Raw genomic sequence first — 12,636 nt, forward strand, 5'->3', positions numbered from 1 at the left:
GTTGTTGCTTTTCCTCCATTTGACGGGGGAGGTGAGTCAACCTCAGTTGCACATCTTTCTGATGAGCCTCCACACTTTCACCGAGTTTGCGAATGTGCATTCTCCTGCGTTGTCCAGTTTAACACAGAGACACCTCTCCCAGTCTGTCTGGGAAGGGTAACAGGATGAGTTGGAGGGGAAGGTAAGGGTGGAGAGTTTATAGGCGAGCCAGAAGCCTGGGGATAAGGGACAGTGCTCTCCAACTCCATTACACAATTTATTCCTTCCACAATGAAAGAATGCTTGTTATAATTACCATTAGGCGTGTCCACATTGACACAGTGTGGGGTTCCAATAAAATACATGATTCAACAACTTTGTGTGTGTGGGGTGTTCATGGGTTCTTTTTTTCCCATATGTCCCTAGGCAATCCCTGTCCGGGCTCCGATTCTGTAGTGGTATTGTTAGAGAGAGTTAAATATAAAGATTTTTGTTCGGGGTCCAGGCAGGTATTACACTGCCGATATGAACATAGGAGAGAGATAGTACCGCGACAAGACACACACACATCAGCAGAAGAGACTGCCTAGAGTGTAGGCTGTTTGCCAGATAGCCAGTGGAGAGAAAGGATAAGACACACCATATAACAACTCACAGCACAGGGATAACCCAACCAATAATGCTTCATACAATAATAAGGATTAGAGCAAACTCCAAGGCAATTTCATAGAGGTACCAGACAATAAAGAACACAGTTATCATTAGATGATTTGCAAATATATGTATTTATTACATTAATGGGTGAGCGTGTGTGTGTGTGTGTGTAGTTCAAAACAAAAATGTCCCCAAAATCTCTTAGGCAAATACACAATAAATCAATCGATACAGTTCCAAAAAAAGAATAAAAAGATAATAAGCAATATACTCAAACGCACACTTCCTTTAATGAAAATGTCAACACTAGTGCATTTACAGTTCCCAACCTCACTGAACACAAAAAGGGAAAGAGAGAGAGGGACAGAGGGCTATGGTCTTAGCTGTTAACTTCTGGCTTGCAGTTACTCTTGTCCGTCTGTCTGTCCGATACACCCATTGGTTTGTTGGTTGAAGCTTTGTAACAATGTTGCCAGTAATCCAGTAAATCAACGGCAAGAGCTGTCCCCACAGGTTCCAAACACGAAGTAGAGCGGTACCACTTGACTTAAAACATTACAAACTAAGCATGACTTCTGCAAAGACTTGCACACACAGTCAAACCTGCCGCGCCAACTGTGAGCTCTCACACAGAGACAGAATAGCCATATTTACTGTACTTCCTCCTTCCTGACAGCTGGTGCGCTCTTAAAGTGGCAGCGCACGGTGAAGGCTCTGTGCAGGGTTTTGCCACATTCTCTACGTGTATTTGGACCTTGATCTAAAGCACGAGAATAGCATGCTATTCACCCACTATTCATTTGGGGTGGAGATCAGATAAATGAAGATGACTTAATTCTTTGACTTAATTCCCTCCTAATTCCACCACCGTTACGCGGGATGAAACAATTAATAAAGTCGAGCAACCTGTCGGTTCCAAGTGGAACCTGTACTTTATTTTTTCAGATAGAAATAACACCATTCTTCATGCACTGTAATTTACAACTTGATCAGAGCTATTGATAAGAGCTTGGTCAATGAGTAAGCTGTTTGGATAAGGGGAATTGCAAATATAAATGCTAAATGTTTTAGATCTATTTGACCTTTTGATCTCTAGAGACAAATGTAAAACCAGTCATATGGCAGCAAACAGAAGCATATCAACATATCACCTTTTCCACAATAAAGTTTATGAAATGCTGGTCTTATAACTGGCAGGAATTACATTTGGAGACCCAAGCTATAGGCTTCTGTAGCCATGCCCAAACGAAAGTATAGCGCCAAACCTACCGAGTTGATTTATGACTTCTAGAATGTTTTAATTATATGCTCTGACTTTTTACTGTTTTTTTTTTTTACAATTTATATCGTGTTAAGTATTAGACACTATCGTTAATTAGCGGCATACATTTATAACTGTCACTTTAGTGTCAGTTTCCTTACATTTTGCATCATTCCATTACAATGGTAGTTTACCTTTCTTTCTTCTGCCATGTTCGTGTGGTTGTTCCTGGTGATCGCTAGCAATAGTGGATCATATTAGGCTAACGTATTAAAGGTTGTGCAATAATTTGTGACGTAGCCTATTTGAATCATTATGGAATGCAGGCCATACGTAGCAGTTTAAACCTGTTCATGACAACAGTTCCATGATTAGTGAAGATTATTCGGGTAGTTTTAAAGGACTACTGTTCAACCCCTATTACCTTCCAATATTTAATGGATTGAACAGTTGAATATGGCAACTTTCAGATAAATCAAACAGCTGTATATTTGATTCACAAATATATTCTCCAAACCTTTATTTATTCATAAATACTTTCCTAATATACAAGATCGGATGGTTTTTAAATCTACCAATTGGTGCTGAAAAGGAGACTGATTTATCCCCAATATTCTGAAACATTTTCTCCATATATTCCATGAATTAAAATAAAAGGTACACCAAATTTAAAGGGATGGCTTTAAATAAACAGTATTGAAAATGCTATTGAATGAAAACTTCACGAGAAAATCTGTTGGCCAGCAAGTGGGAGGGTTTTCAGTGATTGAATTACATTTATTCAGCACGTGCAAGGGAACCATGCGTACCTGCATAAGGTAAGTCTGAATACCAACTTCTCAGAAGTTCATAGGAAAGGTGTGCGTAGGAAAGGCGTACATTTCCTGCATCTGAAGCGACCCAAATTGTCACAGAGTAGGAGTGCTGATCTAGGATCAGGTACTCCCTGTCCATGCTATCTTATTCATTATGATCTCCCTACAAGTCAAAACTGATCCTACATCAGCACTCCTGAGATGCTTTTTGAATACAGGCCCTGATCTCTAATCAGCTACAGTGCCACTCCTCATCGATTCCCCCATCAGTTACAGCAAAGGGACAGTATCGAGCAGCTAGTCATACTAGCCCCGGCTCCATCGATCATAAATCAACGTCTGTGTCAGCATTGATCATCAATCACCCCGGGTGGCACTATTGATTGGCTGGTCTCTCCCTGCCTCAGCCAATGGGTATCTGAGTATTGACTGTTACTCCGATACAGTATTGAGGCCCCATTGATAATTCATTTATTGTCCTGTAATTTCATTTTGTTGTGTCCATACTTCTTGGAAAGCCTGCAGTGGAAACCTAGACCCTATTCCCACTACGAGAGATGGAGAGTCTGAGGAGCGGTAAAGGCAAAATATTTTTGGGGTCACCTCTATCAGAATCATATTGGAATCCTATTGGGCAAAGTTTGGATCCTATAGGACAGAACCAGAGAGAGAACTGGTAGAACAGAACAGTGCCAGGCCCTAACAGCCCATAGCATTGGAAACATCTGTCTTGGACCCACATTTAAATTGTAGCTAAGCGGCAGGGACCAGCAACACTTCAACCATGCCGTTTGTAAATAAACGTGGTGAGAGCTGTCTGCTTGTATACATCTTATTGAAATGTGTACGACTAGAGGATTGAGAGCACTCCATTAGACTTGGCACCTCCCCCATCTACACCCTGACGTGTTTATTTATTTATCCTGGTAACGTTAATGTTTGGAGTGGCTGGTTGGTCAGGGGAATTAGCCAGTTAAGCTAAAGTGAAGCGGTCTCCTCCTTTAACAGTTTTCCTTGTACCTCAAAGATGTTTGCCCCTCAAAGAGTTTGCCCCAGGATTTTCCCGTTCTAGTCTCACTGCCAGTGTTGCTGTGTGCGAACACTCAAGATAAAGACTAAGCTTACTTTGCTAGCACTCACGCTAAATGCTAATTCATACTGTAGGCCTACTTTGCTAGCGCTCACGCTAAAGGCTAACCATATTGTAGGCTTACTTTAGCATGTAAATCTTGGTGGAGCAAAACCCCAAAAACGTGAGATGCATACCAACAAAGCCACTACACAACAAAACACTAAACAATACATGAATTGAACTATAACGGTGACAAACGGTATCCACAAACTGTTAGGGCCTACATAAAGCTGTCCCAACAGGAGTCCCAACGCCTTACCACAGCTACACCTGGCTATCAGCGGAGCCTTGTCTGGATGCAAAACAGTTAATTCAACCTCATTTACTGCCTTTTAAAAAAACATAGCTGATATGGCTGACTTGCTTAAACAAATGTAGTTTCTACTGACAATTGAGATGTACAAACTATGGCATAAAGGGACAACAAACGAATAAGAGTGAGGGTGAGGCACATGGGCTACTAACAGCTTACTACACTTAGTATTACTTTCTTAGCTACAGTATACATATTACATCATTAATGCAGCAGCATACAAGACATTTTTCGACTCACCTTGTTGTGCTGTGCTCACTTCAACAGGAAGGTGGCGCGGCAGTCCTTCGTGGGCAAATTTTGTCATCAAAGTCTGGCATTCTCTGGATGTATGGTGCATTCAAGACAACTGGGAACTTGAAGAAAAAAAAAGTAGAATAATTTTATGTATTATGAAAGTGTTGAACAACGTGTTAACAGTGCTGAATAACAACTTAAACATGAACTCACTCATGAAAACAGCAGCTCTTTGTTGTATTCGTTGAGTCTCTCTCTGATCATGGTTTTAAAAGTTTTTAAATCTCACAGTATCATCTTTTCAAGGAAACTGTGCAGACACGGTGATCTGAGTTATCTGATTCGGGTAGGCGGAGTTCTACCTTCAGACACATTACATGGTTCAAAATGGGAACCCTTTACCTGCCCGGCACTAGGACTGCTGAATCAAGTGCACCTTCTGCCAACAGCGCGAAACAAATAAAAAAATAAATAGGATTTTTTTTACAGAACTGTTTGGTGATCGACTAGGAATGCCTTGGAGATCGTTGGTGACCACTGCTGTAGCCCTACTTTGCTAGAACATGCTAAAGGCTAACCATACTGTAGGCCTACTTTGCTAGAACATGCTAAAGGCTAACCATACTGTAGGCCTACTTTGCTAGAACATGCTAAAGGCTAACCATACTGTAGGACTACTTTCCTAGCCGAATCCTATTATAACTTTTTGTTCGTAATTTAACCCATTAAATTATAGTTTGTTGTAATTTTTTCCAGTAACATATAACAACATTAATTGCAACATTTTTATTGATCGTAAACAACAGTTCTATATTCATTTCGGTTTTATTCACCACCACAATATGAGAATACCCAAGTTCATTTGCAGTATGACCACCAGTACAGTACACTTTTTTCAACAAAATACCCAAGTTATTTAATTTCATTCTTATTCATGCAACTGCTTATCTTTCAATTAGACATTATAATATGACGTACAATACTATATAAAATGTTATAATAACACACAGTTGTGGGGGATTTTCCCAGGATTCACAGCATCTTTACATTGCTTTTTATGCTAATTAAAAGTAGAAGGAAAATACATTTGTAGGTACAGTAACACAAAGATATGAGCATTTCTTTCATTTAATATCAAATAGTCAGCTATGCATACAAAAAAAGAGAATGTTTACCTCCTTTATGTTGGGATAGGGAGAGGAAAATAAAAACCTAAAGATAATGAGACCCCCCACAACTCCCCCACCCCCACCTCCACCCCCACCCCCATCAATCTCAGGAGGTTTCACAGCTATTGCTGTTGCAGTTGACACAATACGTTTAATATGTGTTGCAGATGCACCAGATTCTATCCTATGGCTTTCTAAATCGGAAAGGATTTTCTTTTGGATCCTATAGGATTTCTTTACTAGGGTAGCACTCATGCTGGTCTTTACTGTACTTTGTTGGTCTGCATAGCGGGTAAGGTCTGTGCACCTCTGAAATGTTGGGTGTATGAACCTACTGGCTGTGCCAATTCAGCAGTTTCAATGACAGCTCAGTTTTTAGTATGCTGTGAATGTGAGTTAGTGTAACAGTTTAAGACGTGGGCGTGTGACATCCATGTCAACAGGCAAGCAGCTAGGCGCTTTCTACTTTTTGGGACTGAAAAACTCCTATCCACTTAGCTTTCCCCCTGCTTCACCTGCAGTATGACTATACTAATACACCCACAGTCTTATTCAAAGCATGGATACACTATGATATACTCTATGATATACTGCTGTATCTTAACGCCATGCTAAGCTAGTAAGCTTGACTACACTTCGTCTTCACACACAGCCTTTGTCTGAGTGCATCTATTTATCTAGTCCAAAGGTGGTCTTTGTCAGTGTCCAACCCTCTCATATATCTAAAGCTGGTCATCATCATCCATTACTGATTTATCATGTACAATAACCAGACAGACCTGAGACCTGGGGGCCATGATGCAGCACAGCATCTGCCCATCATCCATCAGCTTTGTTTATTTCTCTCAAATCTGTCCTGAGACCAGTCTGTCTGCTCTTCAGCCATGCAGAGAGAAAGAGAGAGAGATAGGACTACTACATTATGTTACTCTTGTTAAGTGTGCAACAGCTCATTGATCAGCCCCTACCTACCTACCACCTCTCTGCATTGAGAGGGTCCTTTCCCGTAATCCATAATAACATCTCAGACCAGGACGGCTTGGCGGCGTACCACATGAGCTCCCTATGGAAAACGCTGGGGGCGATCAATATCCATACAGTGTAGCCATATTGGCTCAGAGAGGGGAAGAGAGGGAGAGAGCTTTGTTGACATCTTCGTCCACCTCCCCGTCTAAAATATGGATCAGGAAAAATGGACCCCTCTCTCTCTCTAGCTGCATCCGCTTATCAGGACATGTCATTGAGTCGAGCGCTGAGCGCTGCCCGTCGCAGCTGTCAGTGAAAAGGCCGACAGGAAGTCTTCTTTTCTGTCCTCAAGGACGCCACAACGCTGGCTGGCCGTTGTTGTGAGCACTATTGACACAGAGCCGTCAAATCCCTACCCTTTGAGAGGGGCCGCTGCTTCTTCTGCCGGGCTGGTGAGCAGTCTGCTTCTAGCCCACGAGGTGGGGGGAGTGGTGAAGAGGAGGGATTTGGGTGGTGGGGGCTTATGTTAACCTCTACATATGAGGGATATTGTCTCGTCGCTTATTTATGCTCTGCCGCTTCCCTCCACATCCCCACTATTCAACCAGATTGTCTCTTGGTGTCCAGACTGAGTAGGGATTTTCTCCCTCTTTGTAGACATATTACTCAGCCAGACATCTTTGTGTCTCTCTGTCTGCCTTTCCATTTCCCTTTGTCTCTCGCTTACTCTCTGTCTTTCTTTTCTCTGTCTCTGACAAAATGATGGTGATTCATTCAACTCTCCCCGAAATCAATAGGTCAACCATTCTGATCCTAATTAGGCCATTTTTAAAATAATCTATTAGAAATTCTTCCGAGCAAGGAGGAAGTAACGTGAAGCAGAATTCTAATGAAGCCTCATTCTGGAGTTATTTTGATGAGTTGTCTTTCTTGTATACGAATACGCAGTAATAGTAAAGGCAGTAATCAGAACTGATTGAGTTGGCCTCCCCAGTGGCGCAGCGGTCTAAGGCACTGCATCGCAGTGCTGAGGCGCCACTACAGGTTCGATCCCAGGCTGTGTCACGGCTGTGACTGGGAGCCCCATAGGGCGGCACACAATTGGCCCAGCGTCGTCTTTATGGCGGGCTGGGCGCCTGCAAGCTGACTCCGGTTGTCAGTTGAACAGTGTTTCCTCCGACACATTGGTGCGGTTGGCTTCCGGGTTAATAAGCAGCACAGCTTTGCGGGCCGTGTTTTGAAGGACGCACGACTCGACCTTCGCCTCTCCCGAGCCCGTTGGGGAGTGGCAGCGATGATACAAGATAGTAGTTACGAACTAGGGAGAAAAAGAGGGAGTTGTTGAACTGTAGAGTTGTTGTCTTTAATGAATCCTATTCTGTGAACTGCACATAATGTTGTGGAGAGAGATGAATAGTCCTCTATCCATTTATCATTGACAGTGCTTTACCCGCACAGTACAAGGCCATGCTGGTTTGACTCAAAGCCTCCTTCTCCCTCTGCATTTGCCTTGAGAGAGGCCTCTTTTGTAACTTGCTTGATGGTTTAAAGCTGCTTGATTCAATGGGCCCCCACCCTGACGCAGTTCTGGGCATTCCTGCATTGATTCTGCCATTCAGACTGCCAGATGTACAGTTCAACATGCTTCTGAGGAATAACAGGGATAATGGAGGACGGACGTGTAGCATACTGTATTGATATTCAGAAGAGATTATTTTAAAGCCAATAGGACTGTTGTTTTTGGTTTAAAGATGCCGGTCCATAAAAAAAGCAGTTAATGTTTTACTAAACTGAAGTGTAAAATGTTGGAAGTAGCTTAAGCTTTCATTGTATCAGTGCTGACAGATTTTCTGCACATTGTACATTCACTGTAATATGGAATACTGAAGAGTTTTGGTCGTACTGCTCTGTTTGAACCAAGATGGATCAGGAGTTAGAATTGAAGGATTATTTCAGTACCAGTCAAAAGTTTGGACACCTACTCAAGGCTTTTTCTTTATTTTTACTATTTTCTACATTGTAGAATAATAGTGAAGACATCAAAACTATGAAATAACACATATGTAATCATGTAGTAACCAAAAAAGTGTTAAACAAATTTTAAAAAGCCACCCTTTGCCTTGATGACAGCTTTGCACACTCTTGGCATTCTCTCAACCAGCTTCACCTGGAATGCTTTTCCAACAGTCTTGAAGGAGTTCCCACATATGCTGAGCACTTGTTGGCTGCTTTTCCTTCACTCTGCTGTCCAACTCATCCCAAACTGTCACGTCCTGACCAGTAAAGGGGTTATTTGTTATTGTAGTTTGGTCAGGACGTGGCAGGGGGTGTTTGTTTTTTGTGGTTTGGAGTTTGTTGGGCTATGTGTTTATATAGAGGGGTGTTTGTTTAGAGTGTTCCGGGGTTTTTTGGTTAATGTTCTATGTTAGTATATTTCTATGTTCTAGTCTAGTCTTTCTATTTCTATGTTTAGGGTTTTTGATTGACCTTCAATTGGAGGCAGCTGTTCCTCATTGCCTCTGATTGAAGGTCCTATGTATAGGGATGTTTTGCTATGGGGGTTTGTGGGTAGTTGTCTCCTGTTTAGTGTCTGAGCACCTGATAGGACTGTTAGTGTTGGTTGTTTGTTTTGTATACGTGATTTGTTTGTTTTTCCTTCTTCACATTAAAAAGAAGATGAGTATACACGGTCCCGCTGCGTTTTGGTCTGATCCTTACGACATCCGTTACACAAACCATCTCAGTTGGGTTGAGGTTAGATGATTGTGGAGGCCAGGTCATCTGATGCAGCACTCCTTCATTCTCATCTTGGTCAAATAGTCCTTACACAGCCTGGAGTTGTATTGGGTCATTGTCTTGTTGAAAAACAAATGATAGTCCCACTAAGCGCAAACCAGATGGGATGGTGTATCGCTGCAGAATGCTGTGGTTGCCATGCGGGTTAAGTGTGCCTTGTATTCTAAATAAATCAGTGACAGTGTCACCAGCAAAGCACCATCACACCTCCTCCTCCATGCTTCACGGTGGGAACCACACATGCAGAGATTATCAGCTACTCTGCGTCTCACATAGACATGGCGGTTGGAACCAAAAATCTCAACACGGCTGTTGGAACCAAAAATCTGAAATTTGGCCTCATCAGACAAAAAGACAGATTTCCACCAGTCTAATGTCCATTGCTCGTGTCTCTTGGCCCATGCAAGTCTCTTCTTCTTATTGGTGTCCTTTAGTCGTGGTTTCTTTGCAACAATTCGACCACGAAGGCCTGATTCACGCAGTCTCCTCTTAACAGTTGATGTTGAGATGTGTCTGTTACTTGAAGCTCTGTGAAGCATTTATTTTGGCTGCAATTTCTGAGGTTGTTAACTCTAATGAACTTCTCCTCTGCAGCAGAGGTAACTCTGGGTCTTCCATTCCTGTGGCGGTCCTCATGAGAGCCAGTTTTATCATAGCACTTGATGGTTTTTGCGACTGCACTTGAAGAAACGTTCAAAGTTCTTGAAATGTTCCGCATTGACTGACCTTCATGTCATAAAGTAATGATGGACTGTCATTTCTCTTTGCTTATTTGAGCTGTTCTTGCAATAATATGGACTTGGTCTTTTACCAAATAGGGCTATCTTCTGTGTACCACCCTTACCTTGTCACAACACAACTGATTGGCTCAAACGCATTAAGAAGGAAAGAAATTCCACAAATTAACTTTTAACAAGGCACACCTGTTAATTGAAATTAATTCCAGGTGACTACCTCATGAAGCTGGTTGAGAGAATGCTGTCACTGTGCAAAGCTGTCTTCAAGGCAAAGGGTGGCTACTTTGAAGAATCTCAAATATATTATATATTTTGATTTGTTTAACACTTTTTTGGTTGCTACATAATTCCATGTGTGTTATTTCATAGTTTTGATGTCTTCACTATTATTCTACAATGTAGAAAATAATAAAAAATAAAGAAAAACCCTGGAATGAGTAGCTGTGTCAAAATTTTTGACTGGTACTGTAAATCCTTAGTAGTCCTTTCCTGCAGTCAATGACCAAAAGCGCCCTTTTTGGCCTCATGGGTGGAATGTTATTAATATTTTTCAGAATGAATAACGTTACGAACATCCGGTGCTTCTATGTCAAACAGTTTTGTTATATTTCGGTCTTCTGTGATGTGTGATATTGGGATGCAAACTCAAAATTGAATATGTTTCCACTCTATATCTGACATAGTACAGGTGTCTTCTTTTGTTAAGCCCATAACACTATGAGATGTATACTTTTGTTTCATAGTAGATTTGTTTAAGACTACCAAGAATCTCTCTGTGTGACCCTGATTTAGCCCACTGCATTAAAAGGTTAAAAAGTAGGAAACCAGGGTGTCTGATGTAAACGAAGCAGAGTAGCATTGGTGTGACAATGTGCCGGACTCCAAGCTAGTGAGGAGGTCATTTCTAATCCAGCCACTTGACTCCAGGTGAAATGTTTCCTCCATTGCTGCTCATGCTGTTTGCAGTGCCGGCACCCTAATGTGTGTGTGTGAGAGGGGGGGGTTGTGTTTCTCAATTCTGTTGACCCGTTGCTATGGCGATGCAAATTAAGAACAATTAAGAGTTCTTGTTAGCGTCAATTGTTGACTTGGACCAAAATTTCTTTCCCTCTTTCCTCCATTTTTTTGTCACTATGTAGTGCTAAATTGGTAGATGCAGGATTTATTTTGGTCTCAGAATTGCACACATTGACTGAGGTGGCGGCCAATTTAAGCGTTGTAGCCATAAGCCAGTAAAGCCACAATATAGGCAGCGTACTGTAGGTCTTTATGCACTCTTCTGTTTCGTTTTCCGCATAGGGAAGACCAGGAGGGGCTGAAGATTTTGGCCTTGATTTTTCAACAAATTGGCCGTTGTGCTGTGGGATCTGGAGGGATCTGTAGGCCTGCTCATGGGACGTCAGTGTTGCTGCTTATCGGATCCACTAAATTAGCCAGACCGCTAATTACCTCCCTGAGAGGACAGTCAGAGAGAGTTTTCGGAAGCTTTTTTCTTGTTTTTCCCAGCAACATCTCCACCCCTGTGGGTTGAAGTCTCAAGAGTTTGTTCCCCGAATCCCCTGCTCATTTGCATCTTTTCCTCCCTCGTCCACTTTTCACTCGCTTCATGTAATAGGCAAACAAATAATACCTCTGTGTGTTAGTCTACTGCATCATCACTTGACCTAGGTTACAGTGAGGAAGCTGGTGGAGGGAGGACCATTGTAATGGCTGAAATGGAACAAAGGGAATGGTATCAAACACTTCAAGCACACGGAACCTTCCACTGGAAGGTTACTGTCATGTTCCTCTGTTGCATAAGGTCTTCATATTAGGACAGCCACTGTCTCGTCAGTAATTGGGTCAGTATCAACTGAGACTGTCCTGATATGGACACCGTAGTTGCTCTCGTTCACATGGTGTTGTTGGCATTGTCCTCAGTGTACTGAATTGCCTCCAGTGTACAGGGACTTATTGTTGAGTCCCAAACATCTGGGGAATTGAGATTAAAGCATCACTGAAGCTCCTGTCTATGTCAAATTCGGGAGTGGGAGCTGAAAGGTCGCTTCCTCACTGTCCAGCATCTCACGCCACAGAGGACACCTGCGTCGGTGTCGTCAGAACGCCTCTAATGTGAACACGATGACAGGTCGCCCGTCTACCCGTCCACGCGGCTTGGCAGCTGCAGGTGCAGGGAACAGTGTTTGAACAAGGCTGGCTCACGTCGGCCCATAGCGCAGTCCTTGCGATTGATCCTTCAGCTAGCTTACTCTACTTCTCTCTTTCTCTCTCTCTCATCTCTACAGTTCCCTTCTACACAGAGATACCGATCTCGCTGACTGGCACAAAAAAAACTAAAAGGGGGATGGACACACTGAAGACCCCCCCGATCCCTGGCCAAAAGAGCCACCCGTTTCCCACGAGTAACCGCTCAATAAGGGCTTTTTCTTCTGTTTTTCTTTCTTCCGCTCCTTTCATTCCAGCCCTCAGTGGCTCTGTCTTTCCTCAGAAGGTGTTTTATCATCGTCTGAAGGGCACCTGCTTCAGGAGTAGTGTGAGAATATGGCCTTCAGAGAGTTGTTCTAAGAACTACGTATC

At 42.5% G+C, this 12,636-nt stretch overlaps 1 protein-coding gene across 2 annotated transcripts in view; it reads left to right on the top strand.

Moving 5' to 3' along the window:
- Positions 1 to 12,636, top strand: part of LOC106570076 (RNA-binding motif, single-stranded-interacting protein 3) — a 357,318-nt gene that overhangs the window by 298,213 nt on the left and 46,469 nt on the right. The window lies entirely within an intron of this gene.

Source organism: Salmo salar, chromosome 14 (genome assembly GCF_965601325.2).
Source record: "Salmo salar chromosome 14, fSalSal1, whole genome shotgun sequence".
NCBI lineage: Eukaryota > Metazoa > Chordata > Actinopteri > Salmoniformes > Salmonidae > Salmo > Salmo salar.